Genomic DNA, 25,732 nt, shown 5'->3' with positions numbered 1-25,732 from the left:
TCCCTGTGGCACTGAATACTCAGCTTACTTGTTGCAAACTATGTACCAGTGCCACAGTGAAGCAGGCTAGATGAAGGGAATATGAAACGTGGTGAACTAACAAGTCGTGGAGAGTCCTTCATATGCTTCCCTTAAGATTAAGGGAACAAAAGTCATTTTAGGGGAAATGAAGCAGGATAACTTAAGGAAACTGAGGCCTGGTAAAGGCAACTCAGAAATAAGGTATTTAGAAACATAGAGGTGCACGGGGTGGTGGCTCATGCCTGTAATCCTGGCTACTCACAGAGGTGCTATCTTTGCTTCTAAGAGAGACATCAGAATGCATTTTTTCGGGGTGCGGGGCTTGAACTCAGTTCAAGGCTACTGCCCTACCCTTGAGCCAAGCCCTACTTCCCATTTCTAGAGGTTAACTAAAGATAAGAGTCTCAGGTTCTTAGGGCCCGAACCACCACGCCCAGCAAGAATGCATTTCTTCCTGAGGGTTTTGTATCACACCCAACAGCTAACTGACAATGTATGCCTGCCCCAGAAACTTAAGCTACCTGCCCCAAATGCGAGTAACAGGGCCCCTCCTTGTCACAAGGTTTAGTTACTGTTTTATGGCAGGATGCTTTCTTTCCTGAAACTCAAAAATAATCATGAGTGTAATTAGAGCAAAGACAAAGCACTTATCTTTGCATTACAGACCCCTCTGCCTTTACCCTACAAATACCCTAGCAGCCCAGGAGCTGTGAGCTTCTCTATCTCCCTATGAGAGCAACCCACGTTGGGGAAGAGTGCGTCCTTGTCCTTCTGGTTTTTGCCTGTTTGTATACTTTCTCAATAAAGCTTTGCCAAGGGACCAGGAGTGTGGCCGAGTGGTAGTGCTTGCCTAGCACGCATGAGGACCTGGGTTTGATTCCTTGGCACCAAATATACATCGAAAAAGCCAGAAGCGTGCTGTGGATCAAGCCTTGAGAAAGCCCAAAGACAGTGCTCAGGCCCTGAGTTCAAGCCCCAGGACTGGTCAAAAACAAAAAAAACTCTGCTAAGTTTTCTTACCATTGTGACTTGCTCAGAAATTCTTCCGTGATGGAAGTCAAGGATCCTAAGTGAAGAGTTCCTACATTTATTTATTTATTTACCTATTTATTTATTTATTTTTGGCCAGTCCTGAACATGAGCCCAGGGCCTAAGCACTGTCCCTGGATTTTCTCAAGGCTACCACTTGAGCCACAACACCACTTCTGGCTTTTTTCTATATGTGTGGTACCGAGGAATCAAACCCAGGTCTTTGTTCATGCTAGGCAAGCACTCTACCACTAGGCCAAACTCCGGGCCCAGAGTTCCTATATTTAAAGGGAACTTCACCAAACCTCACCTCCACCCAGTTACAACTCCACCGGTAGAGCAACTTTTCAAGCAAGCAAAACTGCATGCGAGCACCATCATCATCCTAACAGACGTGCTTATTAATATGAGTTCCAGCAACAGAAACAGTGAAATGTCTGAGGACGTTTTGCCTGGTGTAAACACTTAACAAATTATTTCACAATTTTATTTTCTCCTTTCATCTTATGGGAGTTTTTTGGTTGGTTTTGTTTTGTTTTGCCAGTCTGGGGCTTGAACTCGGCCTGGGCACTGCCCCTGAGCTCCTTTTTCTCAAGGATAGCACTCTACCATTTAAGCCACTTCTGACCTTTTCTGTTTATGTGGTACTGAGGAATTGAACCCAGGGCTTCATGCATGCTACGCAAGCACTCTACCACTAGACCACATTCCCAGCCTGATGAGAGCTTTTTCTTTCCCCCCTCCTGTGAAAGCTTCAGAGAATTCCCCTTTTTTCTTTCTGAGATGAACTCGTTCCCTGGTGATAGTGGGAGGTTTGTTTTGCCAGCAGAAAGATGACAGCCCTTGACAAACTTCTGGTCTTTGCCCAGTAAAGGCTGAAAAGATAATTGGTCTAGTGGCTGGAGCAGTGAATTGTTTGTGGAAGGCTCTTGACTGCCCATCCTACCATCTGTCCTTCATAATTGCAAAATGCAAATAAATAAGAGATTGTGTGATGCCATTTTAGGAGCAACCAATTAGCCTATATGTCCAGAAATGTTTCCCTCACTTATTTCCCCCACTGTGTAACTAAATGCTATAATAAAATGTTATTAATTCGGGTTGACATTTTCACCATGTTCTCCAGTTTAGAGAATAACTCCATGTGTACAGTTGGGAGATTAGGGTGGCGTATATGACTGTAAGGTAAAAGCCAGAAGAAAGTTTGAAGCCCAGCCCCGTTATTTGTTTGATGTAGAATTCCACAAAGTATGCCAGTCTTCCTCCCTTAATCTGAAAAGTGAGAACTGTATCATGTTTGTCTCATAAATAAATATGTGATAATAACAAATGCAGAGGCAGATATCAAAAGATTTGTAAACAGGGCTGTAGCCTTGAGCACAGAGAGGCTCAAAGACAGTACTCAGGCCCTGAGTTCAAGCCCCAGGATCAGTGGACCAAAAAGGGGGAAAAGAAAAGGCGGTGACCATTGGAGTCTTGGTGAGTTATCTTTTTTTCCTGAATTTTGTCAAATTAAGAAATGTTTAAGGACCGGGAGTTTGGCTAGTGGGAGAGTGCTTGCTTAGCATGCACAAAGACCTGGGTTCAATTCCTCGGCACCACATACATAGAAAAAAAGCTGGAAGTGGTGCTATAGCTCAAGGGTAGAGCTCTAGCCTTGAGAAAAGTCCAGACACTGCTCAGGCCCTGAGTTCAAGCTCCACAACTTGCAAAAAATTAAAAAAGAAACATTTAAATTCCCAGGTCTAGACTGCATTACAAACTAGATTCTTGAATGCTCTTGAAAAGTTAAATCCACTTGTCACACATTTTTCCAAACTCAAGACAAAGCTCAAAGCTAAGCACTAGAAGTTCAAGCCTGTAATCCTAGCTACTTTAGAGGTTGGAGACATGGTTCACATGGCAAAGCACCCAGCCAGAGAGTGAAAGCAAGCATCAGATTCCGTCTTCATTTCATTCTTAGACCCCTCTCCCCCGCAAAAAAAAAAAAATCCCAGCTACTCTGGAGGCTGAGATCTATGTATCACAATTTAAAGCTATCCTAGGCAGGAAAGTCCCCGAGACGCCTATCTCCAGTTATCAGAAGTGGCATTATGGACCAAAGTGGTGGAACATTAGCCGTGAGCAAAAAAGCTCCAGGTCAGAACCCAGACCTGAGTTCAAGCTCCAAGACCAGTGGACCGCAAAGTAGGGGAAACAAAAGCCAGCCCAGGCAGAAATGTCTGTGAGACTTTATCTCCTGCTAACCAGCAAAAAGCCTAAAGTGGATGTGTGGCTCAAGTGGTACAACACCAGCCTTGAGTGAAAAAGCCAAGCAGGAGTTTGGGGCCCTGCATTCAAGCCTCAGTGGACCTTTCAAGAGCAGGTGGCCTAGACCTGTGAGGACGTGGAAACACAAATTGGAAGAAGTCTAAAGCATTTTAGTAGTAAAGATAACCTGTAATCCCTGCTCCTTTGGGAGGCAGAGATAGGGGATTATGGCTCAAGGCCAATTCAGGTTTTTAAAAGTTCAAGCGCCTCCATCTCAAGCAGTGGCTGAGATTGGAAGGATCTTGGTGCCAGGCCAGTCTTGGACAGGAAAATCCACAAGACTCAGGTGGTAGAGTGCCAGCTCTGGGTATAGGCCTGGCATTCAAGCCCCAGTACACATACACAAAGGAAAGGGAGGATGGAGAGAAGGGGGAGGGGCAGGATTGACTGTGCTAAGTGCCTTTGATCACCAGGGTTGCACCCAGATTCCCCTGCGAGCTTAGCACTGGGCTTTGGTAAGCCTTAGCAAGCTGGAAGTGGTCTGCTGGTGGATTATTTGGCATCTTCAGTGCACAGGCAAGGAAACAAGAGCAACAAGAGAAGGCAAAGAAGGAATGCTGTGAGAGGGCCAAAGGCAGGTAGCAAAACAAACAAGTGCTGGTAAAGGAAGGTACATTGAGAGAAGAAACTAATATCAGCAAAACTCACTTCCTGGCAAATCAGAAGCAATCTAAATACTAAGCCAAGTAAACTGGCCCTGGTGCTGTCTGCCGGTAATCCCAGCACTTGAGGCAGGGGTAGTCACTGTCTCAAAAGTAATGAGGGGAAAACAAAGAGAACACTCAACCAGCGTCCTGATATGATCAAAGAGGAAGCATAGCAGCATGGAGATAGGGAAAGTCCACGGACTAAAAAGAGAGGCAGTCTTGAATGTTCTGACCCAAGGTTAAGGCATAAGGTGATACCCAGTACAGCAGAGGACAAAACAAGCCAGGAATGGGAGATGAAAGAATCAAGGGCGAGAGATTCCTAGAAGCTGGATAGATTAAAATGAAAAGATGAAGTGTAGGTGCTTTCATGGTGAGGCCTCACTGGTACATATGTGTACCAGGTAATTACCAGGAGTGTGGCCTAGTGGTAGAGTGCTTGCCTAGCATTCAGGAAGCCCTGGGATCGATTCCTCTGTACCACCTACACAGAAAAAGCCAGAAGTGGTGCTGTGGCACAAGTGGTAGAGTGCTAGCCATGAGAAAACCCAGGGACAGTGCTCAGGCCCTGAGTTGAAGTCCCAGCACTGCCAAAAAAAAAAGTAGCCAGGCACGGTGGTTGCTACTCAGAAGGCTGAGATCTGAGGATCAAAGTTCAAAGCCAGCCCAGGCACTAAAGTCTCTAAAGTCCACAAGACTCTTATCTCCAATTAATTACCAGACAACCAGAAGTGACGAAGTGGTAGCCCTGAGCTCAGGAACAACACCCAGGCCCAGAGTTCAAGCCCCACAGTCAACAACAAAAAAAGTGAGGATTCTCTAAATAAATAGAAAATTATAGTGTGATTTGGTGCTTTTAATATACAGTTTTAGGGTTGGGGTAAGGAAGACACAGGCACTCAAAGCCAGCCCTGGCGGAGAGTCTGGGAGACATTTCCAGTTAGCCAGCAAAAAGCCAGAAATGGAGGTGTGGTTCAAATGATAGAGCTCCAGCCTTGAGCAAAAATAGACTGAGGCTGAGCTAGGCTTGGTGGTAGGGCACTCACGTGGCATGGACAAGGCTCTACATTTGGTCCCCGGTACTGCAGCTAAGCCAAAACAAAACAACAACAAAAAACCTAAGAGGCCAGATGAGAAGTAAAAGCAATCCTTGCACTGGAATCCTTGAGGCACAAATTCAAATCCAGCCCAAGCTATAGTGAATTCCAGACCAACCTGTGATACATAGCAAGACCCTCTCCCAAAGGAAGAAGTGAGGAGGGAGGGAAGGACCAGAAAGGGAAGAAGAAAACATGACCATCGCAGGTATTTGTACTATGTGGTAGAGCACGTGCTTAGTACAGAGTTCAGTCTCCTGCACTGGGGAAATGTGTGCATGCACGACAAGTGTGGAAAAAGAGTTTACTAAAATACAGTGTAAGTCACCATATTAACAAACTAAAGGAGTAGTATTATGTTGTCATTTCAACAGACGCATTTATACATATACACATGTGATAAAAATTAACCTGCTTACCAGGCGTGGGGCGTGGTGGCTCACGCTTGTAATCCTAGCTACTCAGGAGGCTGAGATCTGAGGATCAAGGTTCAAAGCCAGCCCTGGCAATACAAAGCCAAGCTGAGCGACTCTTTTCTCCAATTAACCTCTAGAAAACAGGAATTGAGGCTTGGCTCAAGGGTAGGGCAGTAGCCTAGAGCTGAAGAGCTCAGGGACAGTGCCCAGGCCAAGTTCTAGCCCCATGATCCACCAAAAACAAAACAAAATTATCCTGCTCCCATGTACTGGTCTGAAGTGAGAATGGGGAGAGATGCTCTTGGCCATCGTTCAGCAGAGGTTAGGTGGCAAGAGATGTGATGAGAGCAATGTGAAGAGGAGAGCAGGGTCGAGCGATGGCCTGTGGAAGAGACCACCAGAACACAGACCTGTCGGGTTGGTTTCCTTCTACCTACTTTCAAATGAGTCCATCAACACTTGACTTCTTCCAGGCCTTCCCCGCCGGAAGTCAGGACGTCAGGACATGAGGCCGCTGAGGAGCCCCTTCCACCCCCAGCCCTCACCCCTGCCCAGTCACTGCCACCGTTTCCAGCCTGTGCATCTCTCCTGAAGGGGATTGTTCCAGTGATTCTGGGTCTCAAATCAGACATTCTGTCCTCCCTAGTGACATCTGTAGTAAACTCAATCTAATCCAGTGATCCCTTTCAGAATGCACTCACCTCAGGAATGGATGGTGCTTTTCCCGGTAGAGTTGGGGCCTTGCTAAAGTGCCCTGACAGGCCTGGAATTCACAGTGCTCTCCCTCTGCTTCCCAAGTAGCTGGAATTGCAGGCATGCTCCACCATGCCCATCACAAAGGCGTTCCTAAAGACTGGTAGAGGAGACCGCTCCCCAGACTGGACAGGCGACCAAGTGAGAGTTCTCCATGGGGTTGGTGGAAAGATGTCTTTATTTAGTCCTTTCAGCTCTTCCACCTCTCCTTTTCCTCCCACCCAATGACATTTGATAGGGTTCGCATGCATCGAGGGATCACCTTCTAAATTCTTGAAGAAAAAGAATTTCAGCACAGCCCAAAAAGTAAAAAGGGAAAGTATTTTAATTTTTTAGTTCGTGCCGTTATTAGCTCTCCTTACATCAGCTTCTTCTAATTATGCCAAAGTGCACACATCTGACACAGTGCTTGGCCTTGACTCATGACTTACTAATGAGATCATATTTTTCAGTATAATTCCAACATCCCATCAATCTTTTCTTAATTATTTTTAAGTGAATTTGCTGCTTTAGGAAGGGAAGGGTGTATGTGGCACAAGCAGGAACTGGGAAAGTTTCATGCGATTTCAATTTCAGAAACTTTGTTGGCAGGATGGCCTATAACTGTTGCCAATGTTAATAAATCAGATTTCGATGTCTAGGAACAAGTTTAATGCCATGTGCCCCCTCCCCCACATGTACCAGAACTCACTCTCAGATTCAATGAATCAGACCTCCCAGCACTGCCAGGGCAGAGCTTCCAAGCGGATCTGCCAGCACATGTTACAGTTCTCGTAGCCGGGGAATACTCAGGTCGGTGCCAGGGACCTGGGCAGGCGCACAGAGGTGGGGCCTGCACCTCAGCTTGACAGGACTTGGCCCTTCAGAAGCTGGATTGAAGAAGTTCCAGACGGTCCCCAGAGAGAGGCCAGGACAGATCAGATACACATGAGCATGGGGAGGTAGTGGCAGGCAGGGTAGCATATATATGTGTGTGTATATATATATATATATATACATATATATATATACACAAATTTTTATTAACGCTGATTTTTACATCATATTTTAAATGCTGTGTTTAACAAATAAGTATTCAAGAAGGGAATCTCTGTATGCAATCACTGGCACATACATTTTAGAACATAATTAAAATTAAGCTGAGACTTTGTCATAGATATGTATCCATCTATGTAATATATGTCTACAGAGTATATAGCCCATCATAGATTTTTATGTCTATGTAATTATGTTTATATCTCCAAGACCATGTCAATGACCTTGAGTACCTGAATATTGAGTCATTGCTCTTGTACTGTTTGAATCTAATATCCACATATCAAGGAGACCAGGTGCCTTTTGTTCCTTTGGTTTTGACTTTCTCTCTCAACATGATTCGCTCTAGATTCATCCACTTCCCAGCAAGTGCCATTATTTTATCTTGTCTGGTGGCTATGTAGAATTCCATTGTGTATATATACCACATGTTTTATATCCATTCATCTGTAATGGGACATCTGGATTGTTTCCATCACTTGGCTATTGTGAATAGTGTAGAGATGAACATGGCTGAGCAGGTGTCCTTATCTTATCCTGAGTTATGATGTTCAGGGTAGATGCCCAGGAGTGGTATGGCAGGATCGTAGGGAAGGTCTATTTTTAGTTTTTTTGTTGTTGTTGTTGCTTATTTGTTTGTTTTGTGAGTCATGGGGCTTGAACTTGGCCTGGGTGCTGTCCCTGAGCTCTTCAGCTCAAGGCTACTGTCCTACCTTTGAGCCAAGCCCCACTACCTGTTTTCTAGAGGGTAACTGGAAATAAGAGTCTGGGTCCTTTTGTTCCCATCTCAGCCTCCTGAGTAGCTAGGATTACAGGTGTGAGCCATCACGCCTGGCTTTGTCTTTAGCTTTTTAGCTTGAGAATAGTGCTCTATCACTCGAGCAAAGCTCTGCCTCTAGTTTTTTTCTGTGGTTAATTGGAGATGAGAGTCTAATAAGGCTTTCCTGCCCAAACTGGCCTTGAACTGCAATCCTCAGACCTTAGCCTCCTCAATAGCTAGTATTATAGGTGTGAGTCACCGGCACCCAATGAATTTAAAGATAGAATAGTATAAGATGGGGTAGTATATGTGTTTATCCATACCCACTCACCTACAGTACCCCAAGTACTTCAGCAATGCTATGTCCTCAAATGAGATTCGAACCCTTTCCAGTCACAGGTGGCGGATTATAGTCTGAGTTGAGATTTCCCAGCAGCATTGTGTGTGCCTAGCTGCCCTCCACCCCTCCACAGCCATTGACACAAGAGATGGCAGCCATGCACCCAGATGCCCACAGCCCCTCCTCTGATGGACGGTGAGAGAAGGACAAGGTGGCAGTAAACTTGTCCTTCTTGTCCTGGCCAAGGCTTGTTCTGCCTATTAGCTTGCCCATTTTCTCCATGTAAAGTAGGCCCTCCAAATGAAACTCCAGTTATCTAATTACAGATTTTAAAGGGTTTAATGTACAATTTTATTTTAAATGTAAAACAGATGTTTCATGTCAACACCCCATTTTGTAGTCGTTGAAAGTTCTAGTAACTCTCAGAACACAAGAGCAAGGGGAAGTGAAGCCTCGTGTGAGACCGAGGCCTGCTGTGAGGCTCACCCAGCTGGGGCTGGCAGCTGCGTGCTGCTCTCTCTTCATCCTCTCATATCAACGGCATGCTTGTAGACGAGCCGTTTTCTTCTTTCTCCAGTATGTCGGCTTTGTGTGTTAGAGTGCAGGCCTAAGTTGCAGATGAGAAACTGTGGCTTTCCCAGCTCTCCACTCAGGACTTAAGTAGCCAAGATCCTCCTGATAGAGAAGCCAGCAGTCAAGGGACAGACGCTGCCTGCGTCCCCAGGGGGAAAGCAAGGTGAGGCCCCGAAGGTGGGCCCAGGCCCTGGCAGCCAGAATGGGACCCACGACACGACCTCCCATGATGGCAGGGCTGGGGAAACCCACTCGTTCTCAGGCTCCAGCGCCAGGCTGCGCCTCCAGGGCCCTTCCGCCCGGCCCATGTTCTGTAATAACTAAGTCAACTGGAAAAAAAATAACTGGAGTAGAGACTAAGGAAAAGCAGAGCAGGGGGCAGCCGGGGCCAGGAGCGAGCTCACAGGGCAGCATAAAGGGCCATTGTGCTGGATGGTTGGGCCGCCCCTGAGGCCTTGGCAGCCGAGGTGGAGGAGCTGGTAGTGGTCTGCTGTCTCTGAGGGAAATCCTGGGATCCCAGTGAATAGAGAACTTGGAACCAGACAGAGGAGACTGGGAGGAGTGGGGGTGAAAGTGACGGGACAAGCCTGGCAGAGAGGATGAGAGGATGGGGGCAGGGGGAGAAAGGGACTGGGGCAGGTGGAAAAAAATTGAACATAAGCCCCCTTATCTTTTATTGCTCCATTATCACAAGAATAACCAAGGTCCAATGGCAAGCCGTCCACCAGGAAGACCAAACCCCCTTTGTTGGCTCTTTCACATAACGAATCACTATGTGTTAGAGAAGACACAGAATCAGCCAGGAGTTTGGTCTGGTGGTAGAGTGCTAGCCTAGCATGCATGAAGACCTAGGTTCAATGTCTGGGTACCACATATGTAAAAAAGCTGGAATTGGTGCTATGGCTCAGGTGGTAGCACACTAGCCTTGAGAAAAGATCAAGGACAGTGCTCAGGCACTGAATTCAAGCCCAGGACTACCAAGAGAGAGAGGGAGGGAGGGAGGGAGGGAGGGAGAGAGAGAGAGAGAGAGAGAGAGAGAGAGAGAGAGAGAGAGAGAGAGAGAGAGGACAGAATCTATTTCAGTGGTAGTCCAGGGTGTCATTGTGGGAGAAAGGAGGAAGAGGACAGGAAAGTGGTGACATAATTTCTGCAGGGATGGCTGATGTAGATGGCTTTATGTTGTTTTGTTTTTCCATTGTGAATAACAGTCTCTCTGCAACTTCTTGGTTGGGTCATTTGCTTGCTTCCAGATCTTTCCAGGGAAATAGAATAGAGGCAGGAATTTCCCTCCTGACTATGAGCATATTTCTCAGAATGAAATGTACTATGAAATAAATACAAGAAAATGCTTAGAGAGTAAGGATGCAGGGAGGCCTTGAACTCGAGCTCCTGTCTCTCGTAATCATGTCAGGAGGGGTCCTGTGAGCACTGCTGAGCCTCTTCTGCTCTTCCAGAGAAAAATCAGTTTATCCTAGACCCTCAGCTTGCCCCAAGAACAAGCTGGGGGTGGGGGGAAATGGGACTGGAGGGAGGGAATGCTAAGAGGAGGACAGAGCTGGCACTGCTAAATGGAGTAAGGTTCCAACAGCTTAATCCATCTTGAACAGAATCATTAATCAGGTGCAAAACTCCTAAAAGGAGCAAAGCTAGGCCCAGCTCCTTCCAAGGGCTACGGGCCAAGTTCCCTGCTTGCATTTTTGTCCCCTTTGTATCAGGGCTGGTCCAAGCCAGCCTGGTCAGGAGCCACCTGTTCACGCCCCTCCCATCCCTACGACCTCGGAAGTGAGGGGAATGATGGGAAGCCCAGACAGCTGCTGGGGCCGCTCTCCCCCCCTCACCCCCACCCCCACACAGCCTGATTCTAGGAACTGGGCCAGACCCTGGCAGATGAGGTTTTCTCTGTGAGAAATGCTTCTGAAACACATTAACTCTTTCGTTCATTGACTGGCTCACTGCCTTCCTGCACCCGGGGAAGTCAGGCTGAGGAGGGGCCTGGGAGATCCAGACAGGCCCTAGTCTTATTTTCAACCTAGAGCTCAGCTGACCCAGCCACAGCCATGACCCAGGTCACTTGCAAGCAGCCAGCCTCCAAGATGGCTGCATTGCACCTGTCTGCCAGAGCCTGCACCTCTGCTTCCTCTCTTGTGACTATGCATGGCCTGTGAAATCAGCCAGGTGCTGCAGAACTGGCAATGTGGTTCTTCCAGGGCTCGCTTCTCCTGCCCTGCTCTCCCCTTGCTCTGAAGGGAGTGGGCCCCGCTCATTTAGGGCGTGTGGGCCACTTCTGAGCTGAACGTCTTGCCCCAGGCAAGCTGCAGTGATGGCAGCCCACCTGGCTGTTGAGAGGCCATGGGCAGAGCCACCCATGAGGGAGAATGACGCTGCCCAAGAGAGGCAGAGCTGGACATCTGCTAAGGGGCAAGACCACTGTTAGGCAGACAACTGCAACAGAGAAGAGAGGCCTCAGAAGAGAGGAACTGTGCTCTACACTAAGCCAACAAGAGAGGAGAGGAAACGCTGGGCACAAACACAGGGTGGGGAGCCAGAGCAGCAGAAAAAAGCTGGGGCTGTTCCCTGAGAGCTAGACAAAGTCAGGGGACATCTGCAATAGCACATTCTTCTGGTGCCTGGAGCTGCCCAGGCAGGGGCCCACTCGGGGACATCCTGCCAGGGACTTGGCCTGGCCCTCTTACGAAACAGGGCAGTGCTCCTTCAAATCCCACGGTGTGAGAAATGGATGACATTTTTCATGTTTAGAAGATACAGAGGAGCCTATAGTTTAGTTAAGGGGAAGTCCTTGTCAAAAGTTCCAAACTTGGGGTGGTTGGTTTTATAACAACAGATAACTAACCCATCCCATGCAGTAAAGATGCCAAGCTAGATCTGCATGGTCTCCTATATCTTGCTTTTCTCACCAGCTCTTTGGCTTCCTGCAGAAGACCAGGCAGGATGGGCAGCTGTGTGTCACCATGCCTCCCATCTCCCCGGGACTGGCAGGGCTTCAGTCACACTTGCAGGACAGGTGGGCATCCCCCTTGTCCACGGCCAGTGCGGGCTGAGCATGTGATTAGCAGCCTCCTTCCTCCCTGAAATACTGCTCCACAGAGCCTCACACCAGGCGTGTGTGTCTGGGGATGAAAGCAGCAGCCTGCCAGTGTCAGGACTAAAGTCATCTATAGAGCTGCTGTGCGGAGAGCGCTTCCTATGGGCCCTCAAGCACCCGGGACCCAGAAACAAAGCTGCACTGGCTGGAGGTGGAGCTTAGGGGAAGAATGCTTGTATTGGATCCCCAGAGAAGAAAAGAAAGGAGGAAGAAGAGAGGACAGGAAGATGAGGAGAGGAGGGGAGAGAGAAAAGAGGACCTTTCCCTCCCTGTCCTCCCTCCAGAGCTGTCTGGAAATCAGTGGAAGCCCCACGTTGTGATGGGGGATTAGGGTAGGAGCTGGTTGTCTAGCAGAGTCAACACCACTTATCCCAGCTGAGGTTGAAGCCATTCACTGTGAGGCAGTGCCCAGGCTGGCATCTCCATCACAGCAGGGAGGTGTTGACAACATGCTGCCCCAACTGACACTGCAGGAAGTATGTCTGCTGCTCCAGACCATGTGGGCCACTGAGGTCAGGACCACTGTCCATGCCAGGGCCGTCGTGGCTCTCATAGTCCATCTCAGCACTTGAGCCTCCCTAGCCTGGTGGTTTCCGGGTGACTGGAGAAAGCAGAGCCTTTGGTAAAGGCAGCACACTCATACCTTCTCTTAGACGTGCCAGGACAGGGCTGGGAGTTTGGCCTAGTAGTAGAGTGCTTGCCTAGCATGCACGAAGACCCAGGTTCGATTCCTCGGTACCACATATGTAGAAAAAAGCCTGAAGTGGTGCTGAGGCTCAAGTGATAGAGTGCTAGCCTTGAGAAGTCCAAGGACAGTACTCAGGCCCTGAGTCTAAGCCCAGGACTGGCAAAAAAAAAAAAAAAAAAAAAAAAAGTGCCAGGACAGAGAGCTGTGGAAATACAGGAAAGAAGACACAGTCCTTAGCTGGGTGTGGTGGCTCACCCGTCATCCTAGCTACTCAGGAGGCTAAACTTTGAGGATCATGGTTCAAAGTCAGCCTGGGCACTAAAGAGACTCTTATCTCCATCAACCACTAGAAAAAAATGGAAAGTGAGTTTGTGGCTCCAGGAGTAGGGCAGTAGCCTTGAGCTGAAGAGCTCAGGGACAATGTCCAGGCCCAGAGTTCATGACCCATAAAAAAGAAAAAAAGAAAGAAGGAAAAGACAATCTCTGGGACTCTGAGACAGAAGGATTAAAAATCAAGATCAGCCTGAGTAATACTTCATCTCAAAAGAAAAAGGGAGTGTGGCCTACAGGTAGAGTGCTTGCCTAGCATACACGAAGCCCTGAGTTCAATTCCTCTGTACCACATACACAGAAAAAGCTGGAAGTAGTGCTGTGGCTCAAGTGGTAGAGCTCTGGCCTTGAGAAAGCGCAAGGACAGTGCTCAGGCCCTGAGCTCAAGCCCCAGGACTGGGAAAAAAAGAAAATAGATGACAGTTCTGCAAATTTAAGTCCATAGCCCTAGCGGGAAATCCAAGGAACCTATATTTTGGCTGCTTCCTGATCTAGCTTCCCTTACCTATATTTTAGGTACAAATCACAAGTGATTGGCAGCTTTCCCACCAGCCATGGATAATATGCCAGAGTGGAAGAATTACACTTCAAGGACAAAAGATTTAATTAAATTTTTATGACTTCCAAATGAGCTCTTAAGAATGAAATGGCTCAAAAATATATTTAAGTCAAAGTTAGGTTTCAGAAGTAATTGAATTATAGGAGGCAAGAGAAGAAATTTCACTCTCTCACCTCCTGTAATTCAATTACTGGTAAGCTCCATTTCAGTGAAAATATATGTATGTATGTATGTATGTATGTATGTATGTATGTATGTGTATATTTACTAATCAACTTTGCATGCATATATATATACATATATATACATACATACATACACATACACATGTACACACAAAGTCGATTCATTGTCCAGGCAAAAGGAGGTAATAATGGAACCATAGGGGTCCAATTGTTGTGAAGATTAGAAACGTGCCTGGCACAGCAAAGATGCATCTATATTGACAGTTATAATGATATCACTAGAGTGTCCCCCTTGCTAGCTCCTTAATTCACAAGTTCTCAGGGTCTGGCTTGGATCTCTTGGAGGAAACAAAAGTCTTGAGAACCATTCAAGGAGGCCAAGAGGTCAGCATTGCTTCCATAGTTTCTATAAGTTGTTTGTTTCTCATTTACTCATTTTACTGTCTCACAAATGTACTACTGATTTTTCTAGAAGCTATAGAGGCAAGAAGAAAAATCTCTGATGTACTAATGAGAAGTTATGCTGGGCACTGATGGCTCAGGCCTGTAATCCTAAATACTGAGGAGGCCAAGAGCTGGCAGATCAAAGTTCAAGGCCAACTCAAGCGGAAAAGTCTCCAAAGTGACCAGCTCAAATAATAAAGCACCAGCTAAGCAAGCCATACAAGTGTGAGGCTATTAGTTCAAATGCCAGCAATAAAAAACCAAAACACATGATAATGTTCACTGGCCATTAGTCTTTGTTTGTTTTGTTTTTGGTGTAATGGTACTGGAGCTTGAACTGAGGCCTCGCACTCTTGCTTGGCTTTTTTTTGTACGAGGCTAGCACTCTATTAATTAAGTCCTACCTCCACTTCAGCTCAGTGAACCTCAGCTCCCAGCCTCCTCAGAAGCTAGGGTTTCAGGCTTGATTGAGCCACTGGTGCAGGCTTAAGATGGCAGAGTTTTGACATGAATGCTCAAACACACTTTCCTGTTGGCTTTGACCGTGGTCTCACATTTCAGCCTCCTGCGTTGCTATGAGCACAGGTGTGAGTTATAGATGCTTCAGTCCCCAGACTGGTACTTCAAGTTCCTGAGTAGCTAGAATTACAGGTGTGAGTCACCGCACCCAGCTAACTGATTGATTTTGTGCTAATCCAGGACTTGAACTCAGGACCTGGGCACTGTCCCTGAGCTTGTGTGCTCAAGGCTCGTGCCTCACCCGTGAGCCACAATTCAACTTCATCTTATTGGTGGTTAACTGAAGTGTCTCATGGACTTTCATGACCAGGCTGGCTTTGAACTGTGATCCTCTGATCTCAGCCTCCAGAGCATCTAGGATTACAGATGTGAACAAATGCCACCAGGCAAGGTTCTCATAACCTTTTTTTTCTGGGTGTGTGTGAGGGAATAATGTATTCAGGGGTTACAGTTACATTTGTCAGGTAGTAGGTGCATTATTTCTCACACATTGATACCCTCTCGTGTTTTGTCCCCATTTTCTTCCCCCCACCCCCTTCCAATCATCTTGTTCTAAGAACTTTTTTTTCTTTTCTTTTTCTTTTTTCTTTTTTCCAGTCCTGGGCTTGAGCTCAGGGCCTGAGCGCTGTCCTTGGACTTTCTCAAGGCTAGAGCTCCACCACTTGAGCCTCAGCACCACTTCCAGCTTTTTTTCTATGTATGTGGTACCAAGGAATTGAACCCAGGTCTTCGTGCATGCTAGGCAAGCATTTTACCACTAGGCCAAACTCCTGGCCCCTCTAATTACTTTTAAGATGCAAGGGTCTTATGAAACTGTTACCCTGCTGTACATCACCTTTATAATAACATTTTCTTTAAACTAAAAAGCCAAAAGAAAGAAAAGGTAGTAAAGGGATACTGAGATCAAGAAGTTTGCGATCTGCCATCTTAGTGCAGTTTCTTGAGTCTGTTCCGTAGGCAGGTGCAGCTCATCCTTACTGGATCCTCCCTGCCAGATGCCCCGGCACCCACACCCCTGGTCCACTTACCCATGCTTCTCCATCGGTTATCAGAACCACCCTGAGCAAAGGGGAGTCCAGGACAGTCACTGGAAGATTAGAAGGAGCAGTATAGTTGAGGGAGTAACGTGAGTGCAAGTCATAAGAAGCACAGAGAAAGAAGAGCCCTGGGCTGGCGCGGTGGCTCACACTGTAATCCTAGCTACTCAGGAGGCTGAGATCTGAGGATCATGGTTCAAAGCCAGCATGGGCACAAAGGACCTAGAGTCTTATCTCCAATTAACTTCCAGAAAACAAGAAATAGGGCTTGGCTCAAGGGTAGGGTGGTAGCCTTGAGCTGAAGACCTCAGGGACAATGTCCTGGCTAAGTTCAAGCCCCATGACCCACAAAGAAGAAGAAGAAAAGGAGGAGGAGGAGGAGGAAGAGGAGGAAGAAGAGAGAAGAAAGAAGAACCACTATCACCACCCTGGGTTCATATCACACTGCCCTCTCATCCATTGGCTTCTCTTGCCTTTAGGTTAAGAGCAAATGCCTTAACTCCACCTTCAAGGACCAACAGCCCAGATTCCTGCCCACCTAGATCTGGTACACAAGACTCTTCAGTATGTCTCTGCTGCCTTGTTTTAGTTCCCAGAAGTCAAATCCCTGTCACTACAAGGCCTTTATACATTCTGTTGAAAGTCCTTGGCATCTTCCCATGATATGCCTAATTAAAAGTGTTACCTAATCCTAAACACAGCCAGGTGTTTCAATACCCTGCTCAGTACTTAGCAACTTATTTTGTGCTTTGTAATATATCATTGTTATTGTTTGTAGCATATGCTGTATACAGCACTGAGCAGACTTCACATCTTAATGCTAGATTTATATAATAGTTATATATTTATATAATAGTGTAAGTCCTGCCTAAGCCAGCTAGGAAGGGCAAGTCCTAGCTTGCTGTCATGTTTCCCATAGCTGATGGCTGGCACTTACCTAAGCTGGTACTTACTGAGTGAATGAATGAATAAATGAATGACTGGTGCATTTAATCAATTGGAGAGCATGTCCCACAAACACAAGGACAATGTATTCTTTTTTGAGGGTGGGGGAGGGTGGTTGTGAGGCTTAAACTCAGGGCCTGGGCACTGTCCCTGAGCTCTTCAGCTCAGGACTACCGCCACAGCACCACTTCTGCCACTTTCTGATGGCTAAATGGAGACAAGAGTCTCATGGACTTTATAACTTCATAGTTCCCGGGCTGGCTTTGAACCTTGATCCTCAGATCTCAGCTTCCTGAGTAGCTAGGATTCCAGGCGTGAGCCACCGCACCTGGCTCCCTGAGGTCTTTTTGCCATAGCTCTTTGAGCCACTGCTCCACTTTTAGGTTTTCTGGGGGTTTGTTGAAGATTTTCTGCCTGGGTTGGGCTTTGAACCTTCATTTTCAGATCTCAGCTTTGCATAGCTAAGATTACATGCATACCCACCAGAGTCTGGCTTGCCTTCTCAATTCTGTTCTTTCTTTCTTTTTTCTTTTCTTTCTTCCTTTCTTCCAGAATATGGAAGTATGTATTGACCACTATTCACTGTTATTTACAATAAACAATATGCGCTTGGGTAACATTTTGATTACTACTACCAAGTGGTTTTTCTGGTTTTGTGGAACCAGTGACCCAATACTGAAAAAACTGAGCCTACTTGTAAGGACTGAGTTGGGGTAAAGAAAAAGTCTGCAGGTCAGGAGTTCATTTATTAGGCCAGAAGGTCCTACACAGCCCCATCTCTAATCGGCCTTTCACATTTCCATAAACCAAGTCTTAGATAGCCCGTGATCCATGAACTTTTAGTATATAGATGATAATATGGAATGCTCGCTACAGAAACCTTTTTGTTGTTGTTGTTGATTGTGGGGCATGAACTCTTCAGCTCAAGGCTATTGCTCTACCACTTGAGCCACAGCCCCACTTCCGGTTTTCTAGTGGTTAAATGGAGGAAAGAGTCTCATATTCTTTAGTGCCTGGGGTGGCTTTGAACCTTGATCCTCAGATCTCAGCCTCCTGAGTTGCTAGGATTACAGGCATGAGCCACCAAGCCAGGCTTCACTACAGAAACTTTTAATGAAAGGGAATCAGAATTTGTCTTTGTTTTCTCATCTGGGCTAGGCAAACTGTTGATAGCAATAATTTTTTTTTCTCTCTCTCAAGAAATTTTGAGATCCTGTTAAATTTGCATATTTATGGCAGAGCATGAAGATGAGTCATTTGAGATTAGCCTGCCTCCCTAGACTTTTCTTTTTCTTTTTAAATTTAAATGTATTTATTTATTTATTTATTTATTTATGCCAGTCCTGGGGCTTGAACTCAGGGCTTGAGCACTGTCCTTGGGCATTCTCCAGGCTAGAGCTCTACCACTTGAGCCACAGCACCTTTTCCAGCTTTTTGTGTGTGGGGGGGGGGTCATGAAGCTTAAAGTTGGCCTGGGCACTGTCCCTGAGCTCTTCAGCTCAAGTCTACTGCCTTACCCTGAGCCAAGCCCCACTTCCTGTTTTCTAGAGGTTAATTAGAGATAAGAGTCTCAGGTCCTTTTGTGCCTGGGCTGGCCTTGAATCTTGATCCTCAGATCTCAGCCTCCTGAGTTGCTAGGATACAGGCATGAGGCACCTCACCTGGCTCCAGCTTTTTCTATGTATGTGGTACCAAGGAATCGAACCCAGGTTTTTGTGCATGCTAGGTAAACACTCTACCACAGGCCAAACTCCTGGCCCATACCTATTTCAAGGTCAGCTTGAGCTGCCTAATGGATCCTGTCCCAAAATAAAGAAGAAAGAAAGAAAAGGAAGGAAGGAAAGAAACAAAGAAAGAAAGAAAGAAAGGAAAACAAAGAAAGAAAGAAAGAAAGAAAGAAAGAAAGAAAGAAAGAAAGAAAGAAAGAAAGAAAAAGAAAGAAGAAAGAGAGAACAAACTTTTCCGGCCTGGCTGTGAAACAGTCACCCACCGTCCTGAGGAAGTTAATGGCCGCTGACTGCGCCAGAGGCAGTGGTGGACATTGACGGTCTTCATCCTGAGAAGGCAGCAGTGCCTAAGACAGAAATTTGGGAAACTTGTTATAAAATACGCATGTCCAGGGGCTGGGGATGTGACTTAGTGGTAGGGTGCTTGCCAAGCATCCATGTAGCCCTGGGTTCCATTCCTTGGTACTACATAAGCAGAAGAAGTTGGAAGTGGTGCTGTGGCTCCAGTGGGAGAGTGCCAGCCTTGAGCAAAAGAAGCTCTGGCCCTGAGCTCAGTCCCCAGGACTGGCAAAAAAAAAAAAGTACATGATCACACCCAATGTTATCTTTGTATTTAGATTCAGAGCCCATTTTGGCATTGACATGGTGTATGAGTCCTTGGTTTATGCAAAGAAAATGATCGCAAACACAGACTTGCAAGACATAGCCTATATGAGAAGAAAAAGACGTTGAGGAAGCAGTGAAAGGAAGGTAAAACAGAATGAAGAAAATCAGAGGAACTGCAAAGGCCAAGCTGGAGCTGCCAGAAAGCCAAAGGAATGAGACCCCCAGTGGCCTGACTCTCAGGGCTTACTGTTCATGCGGGATTTGTAAACTGTCAAAACCTAGAAAACAAGCCGGGTGCAGTGGCTCACGCCTGAAATCCTAGCTACTCAGAATGCTAAGATCTGAGGATCTCAGTTCAAAGCCAGCTGGGGCTGAGACTCTTCTGTCCAGTTAATCACTAGAAAACCAGAAGTGGTGCTATAGCTCAAGGGGTAGAACGGTAGCCTTGAGCTGAAGAGCTCAAGGACAGCACCCAGTCCCAGAGTTCAAGCTCCACAACCGACCAAAAGAAAAGAAAAAAAGAAAGAAAAAGGAAGGGGCCAGAAGTTTAGCCTAGTGGTAGAGTGCTTGCTTTGCATGCATGAAGACCCGGGTTCTATTCCTCAGTACCATGTACATAGAAAAAAGCTGGAAGTGATGCTGTGGCTCAAGTAGTAGTTGCTAACCTTGAGGAAAGACCAAGGACAGTGCTCAGGCCCCAAGTTCAAGCCCTAGGACTGGCAAAAAAAATAAAGAAGGAAAAAGAAAACAAACAAACAAAAAACAAGCGCTAGGGATATAATTCCCAAATTCATTATTTGCTTCATATATGCAAGTTCTTCATCTGATGCCTAACACCTCTAAACAAGCAATATCTGCAAAACAAAATTCCTCCAGACACAAACCTTAGAATGACCCTTCAACAAAGCAGTTAAAGACAAGTTGTTCTGACTAAGCAATGACAAAAAAAAATTTAAATTACCAAGTAGTTTTTAAACAAAACCTGTGCCTGAATGAAGAGGAAATATGCCATGGTATCAAATATTCTTTATGATAAAGGAATCAACTACAGAAAGCCTTTATTACATTTGTTCAAAGTAACCATAGTATTAAAAAAAAGAAAAATACCTCAACAAACACCTCAACAATTCCCCCAGTACTTTCAAAACCACCACATCAAACTTGATTTTCATTAGAATGTAGTTACTATTTCACACCATTAATTGAAAAAGCAAGACTCAGGTTTTGTATACATGTATAAGTATGTTTAAAGAAACAATTCACTAGCCAGGTGCAGTGGCTCCTGCCTGTAATCTTAACTACTCAGGAGACTGAGGTCTGAGAATCACAGGTCACAGCCAGCCCTGGGCACTGAAGAATCAGAGACTCTAATGTCCAATTTACCACTAGAGAAACCAATAGGATTTACTTTATTGTTATTATAGAGGTGATTACATAGGGATTACATTTACATACCTTAGGTATTGAGTACATTGACAGTGTCGTGTGTTCCCTCACTCTCTCCCTTTCCCTCCCTCCCATCTCCTCCCACAAATTGTGTGCTTACTTTCATCAAGGTCCAGGGCACTCACTGCTACACTTATTCACTCCTAGTCCTCAAATTCTGTACTGCCCCAGATATGCATGTGACTAGATCTTATAAAAAGTAAAGAATACAAACTCATCAGAAAAAGAAGAAACATTTTTAAAGTCCCTGTCTTTGGAGTTCATTTCAGTGCTTATATAAATATGAAGATGTGCTTAGGTATTGTGCCTTTGTGATTCTCTCCCAAGACTCACCTTTTTCGGTTTCACTGTAAGTGAGCTTCTAGAATCCTGTGTAAGTTGTCATATCCCAATACATTTTAGATCTAACTTCTGCATATCAAAGAGAACATGTGCTGTTTGTCTCTCTGACCTTGGCTTACCTGAGGCTGATTTGAATTGTGGGCTTGAAGAACTGTTACTCAGATCCTCTTGTATGTAACCCTGCAGCTCTATCTCAGGCCTGTGCACTCTTTCTGGCTCTGGTCACATCAGGGGGGAGGGAGCTGGGGATTTGTGCTGGCTGTAGTTTATCTTCAAACCCTAGGCTTGCTTCTGGCATAGTCTTTGGCCTCCCAGCTGCGTGTGTCAGCTGCCAGGAGAGTGCAGAGCCCTGTGGATCACGTGGCATCTGTGGTCTCCATCCTACAGAGGTGAATTGGGGGTCACATCTGTAAGACCAGGGAGCAGGGGGTAGAGCCCAGTCCCTCCATTCCCTTCCCACCAGCGCTCTGTTCAGTACCCACAGACACCCAGAAAATGACCAACTCCTGGGAAGCCAAGCCCTAATTCCCAAGCTCAAATACAACAAAAGGAGAAAATTATATGCCAGTTTCTTTTTTTTTAATTTATTTAAATTTATTTTTTTATTGTATTTAATAAAAGGGTTACATGATATTTGCCAGATAGAAGGTGCATTAATTCACATACATTGATACCCTTTCACATGTCTTGGTACCCATTACCCTCCCCCCACCCACCACCCTATGCCAGTTTCTTTAAGTACACAAATTTTCAATAAAATACTTGCAATTGGAATTCAACACATTAAAAAAGATCATCCATCACAGGGAAGCAAGGGTGATTCATTACACAAATTAGTAAACGTAATTCAGAGCCACATACAAGCACTAGCAAAAAGAACACAAAACACGAAACTTCAAGTCAGCATCCTGGCCCAAGGCCAGCTGTAGGCAAAATTAGCCAGAACCCTACCAAAACCAGTAAGACCTTCAGGTAGTTTTCAAGCAGAGGTGTTAATAATTTTTTTTAATTTTTTAATATATATATTATTGTAATTAATAGAAGGGTTATATTCACCAGATAGAAGGTGCATTCATTCACCTACATTGATACCCTTTCTCATGTCTTGGTCCCCATTTCCCTCCCCCACACCCCCAATAATTTTTTTTTGGCACAAATTGGGCCCTTTTTCCCTCTCTAAACAATATCAGAACCCTACTTGGCAGTAAAGGCTTATTCTTGGCTAAGACAACAAGCAAAGATAAAGGGCTAGAGATCCCTGGCCAGGAAGTCATAGATAGAGACTAAAAGAAAGGAGGAATTTGTCGAGAATTTTCTGGGAATGGGTGGAGATTTTCTAGGAATTTGGGCTCCACCTCTTTTTGTACCTTTCATGGTTCTTTCCGTGGTGTTCAGGGCATGTGTGGACCCCGGTTTCTAGGACATGTCCTTTGGCAGGTTGGTGTCTTTCTTGTGAAAGAGTTTGCCCTGCAGGTCCTCTAGATCCCACCAGCTTTGGCTGTCCCATCCTGTAGACTGGACTTCCGGCTTTCGGGGCACTTAAGCAGTACAAGATGGGGAGGGGAGGGCAGGGGAAGAGATGCCACACCAGTCACAAACGAGGCTGGTGTGCCTGGCACAGCACATTACCAGCCTGTCACTCCCTCAGGGAGGCCGCTTTCATTCACCACCCGGTGACAGCTGAGGTGGGCTCAGACTTGTCTACCTGCTTGGCTGGCCAGGCCGCTTCCTTTCTAAAGATCCTGACCACTTCCATCGAAATAACCTACAAGAAAGCTGAGACGGATGGAAGGAGAGCACTGTAGAGGAGATCGGGTTCCCCAGGTCTGGCTGAGTCTAGCTTATGATCCCTTACCAGATGAGCCCGGACCTTCCAACCCCAGGAGGGACTCAGCGTCCTCCCTACCGCATGCCTGCCAGCCAGCCAAGCACAGGTCCAGTTCCTGCACTCCTGGTACCTTCCTCACCTGGGCCAGCATGCCAACCTCCATGCCAGCCTCCACTTAGAGCAGGGAGAAGAGCAGCAGCTAGCGGGGACAGAGTTTCACCCAGGAGCCACGGACATTTGGCCATCCATTTTGAATTGCTATGCTCTGCAGTGTTTCTTGTTTGTCAGGCCTGGGCCTTAAACTCAGAGCCTGGCCATTGTCCCTGACCAGCATTCTACCGCTCGAGTCATAGCTCCACGTGCACATCTTTATGTCTGTGGTTAATGGAAAAAATCTCATGTGTTTTCCTGCCTCGGCTGGCTTTGGACCTTTGTCCTCAGATCCTTAGCTTCCAGAGTAGCTAGGATTACAGGCATGAACCACGCCTGGCCTTGTATGCAGCTATTTATTTATTTATTTATTTATAGTGTATTTATTTATAATTTTGTGGTTGGTGGTGGTCATGAGCTTGAACTCTGGGCCTGGGCCTGGGCCTTAAGAGTCCCAGACTAAGAATAAAGGTACAGATCCCAGCTCCAGTCAGACTTCCAGGGTAGAAAACTTTTTCTTCCAACTCTGCCAGCCAGCAACCACAGATAAGCCATTTTCTATCTGTGCCTCCACTTCCTTATCTGCACACGCAGACACTGTGGTGATACCTATCTTTACAGGTGGGCTGTAGGGACAATGGCCAATCCTGTGATACAGGTCATGGTCAGGAGGGGGCCACATGGTCGGGAGGGGACTTTTTGGCCATTGTCTCTTAAGTCTTAATTTTATCTTTGAACTTTGCTTGGTCAGGGCAGTTCCAGGGGACCATGGAGCACACGCCAGAGTCCTGGCCCTTCCCGTTGTCCCTCCCCACCCTGTCAAGTCACCACCACCTGGGGTCACAGACAGGGTGTGGGTGGCACAAAGGTCAAGTTGGCAGGTCACTTGTCTGCCACAGCCTGTGTGCTAGCTTCTCACCCCAGATGGTGTGGGGCATTGTCTGGGGACCCAGGGAGCGTGAACACTGGAGGCAGGGCAGGAACCCCCCCTCCCCCCTGCTTGCTTGAGTAGGAAGGAGGCAGGGAGGAGGGGCATCTCCATACTCACGGGAGACCCCTTGGTGCTGTGGCAGTGGAGAGGCCCAGAGAGACGAGGACACAGTTGGGCCTCCTGTCTGCAGCTCTCTAGTCTGCAGATTTTGCTTTGGGGGAACATACTGGGGGGAGGGGGAGGGCAGGGAGGCAGGGGAGGGTCTGTACTGAACACGGGCAGACTTTCTCCACGTTTACTGTGTGAAGCAGTTGCACTGCATTATTACAAGTGACCTAGAGATGACTTGTTTATTCATTTATTTACTTACTCCATAGTTCTGCAGATTGCTAGGTAAATATTCTACCAACCCCCAGGCCTGGAGGTACTGGAAAGTACAGGAACTGTGCCTGGATGATTCACTAATACTGCCTAAAGGATTGGGTTGTGTCTTACTCCCCAAGGTCGAGGAAAGCACCAGGCACATGCTCCTGTGCTTGTCTCCTTTTCCATCTTCCTCCATTTTCCTCACACTGCCCACCTGAGGGTGACCCAGCTGGCCGAGCTGGAAAGTTCTGGCAGTGGACTCCTTGGGAATTCAGCTCTGGGACAGGCACTATGAGCCAAAGGCACCACTTGAGCTCAGGTGGGCTGAGAAGTGTGCTTCGCCCCCCAGAGTGTGGCATGTGCAAGGCAACATAGGAACTTCTGGTTTAGACTAGAGTAATATGGAGGAGAAAGTTGAGACTTGACTTGTAAATCCATGCAGTCACATGGTAGGTGGAGAAGAAAGCAACTGCAAATGGAGGGAATGGCAGGAAAAGGCTTAAGAACCGCCGCGAGTGAGTAGACAATGGTTTCAGGCAGACAGGAGTGATACACCTACTGTATAACAAGTAAATGTGGCTGGGCTTGGTAGCTCACGCCTATAATCCTAGCTACTCAGGAGGCTGAGATCTGAGGATCAAGGTTCAAAGCCAGCCTGGGCACAAAAGGACCTGAGACTCTTATCTCCAGTTAACCTCTAGGAAACGGAAAGTAAGGCTTGGCTCAAGGGCAGGGCCGTAGCCTTGAGCTGAAAAGACAGCGCCCAGGCCAGTTCAAGCCCCATGACCCACAAAAACAAAACAAACAAAAATGTAAATCTGGGGCTGGGAGTGTGGCCTAGTGGTAGAGTGCTTGCCTAGCATGCACGAAGACCCAGGTTGGATTCCTTGGTACCACATACATAGGAAAAAGCGGGAAGTGAGGTGCTGAGGCTCAAGTGGTAGAGCTCTAGCCTTGAGAAGTCCAAGGACAGTGCTCAGGCCCTGAGCCCAAGCCTAGGACTGGCAAAAAAAAAAAAAAAAAAAAAAAAAAAGTGAATCTGTGGGTGTAGAAACATTCATCCCCAGGGAAACGTGGAATTGCTTAGCCCTTCCCCTTTCCGTGTCTCTGAGGTCAATGACCTGGGTGACAAAGGGTAATACCAGCAAATCAGCTGGGACCCACCCTCTTCACTGAGCTTCCATAAGCACAAATCCTGGATTTCTACACATACCACGGCTCTATGGATGGCCAAGGTTGACAAGTGTAAAGAAGACATTTCAAGTCAGGCCCAGATCCTAGCTATTGAGGAGGCAAATGGCATGTGGCATTGTGGCCCTAGAGGTAGAGTGATAGCCTTGAGCAAAAAGATCGCAGGGACAATGCCCAGACCCTGAGGTCAAGCCTCAGGACTGGCCTCCACCCCCCAAAAACAAAACCAACAACCTGGTTGTACTCCTGGTGGGGGAGAGTGGAGGGCTTCCCTGCTCCTCGTCCTGGGCCCGCCTGCCATGGGTCTCCATGACGATCCTGAGCTTCTGATGGTCCTGAAACCTCAGAACCCAG

General features: G+C 46.7%; 1 long non-coding RNA gene across 1 annotated transcript; it reads right to left on the bottom strand.

The window, feature by feature from the left end:
• Positions 1-8,803: 8,803 nt before the first annotated feature.
• On the bottom strand, positions 8,804-21,105 carry LOC150063824 (uncharacterized). The gene is made up of 3 exons (XR_016535455.1): positions 21,032-21,105; positions 18,782-18,865; positions 8,804-9,083 (listed from the first exon to the last, which is right to left on the bottom strand). It is a non-coding gene; the product is annotated as an uncharacterized LOC150063824 (long non-coding RNA).
• Positions 21,106-25,732: the final 4,627 nt, after the last annotated feature.

This window comes from Megascapheus bottae, chromosome 5 (assembly GCF_031878675.1).
Source record: "Megascapheus bottae isolate mThoBot1 chromosome 5, mThoBot2.hap1, whole genome shotgun sequence".
NCBI lineage: Eukaryota > Metazoa > Chordata > Mammalia > Rodentia > Geomyidae > Megascapheus > Megascapheus bottae.
This window is presented reverse-complemented; position numbering and strand designations above follow the sequence as displayed.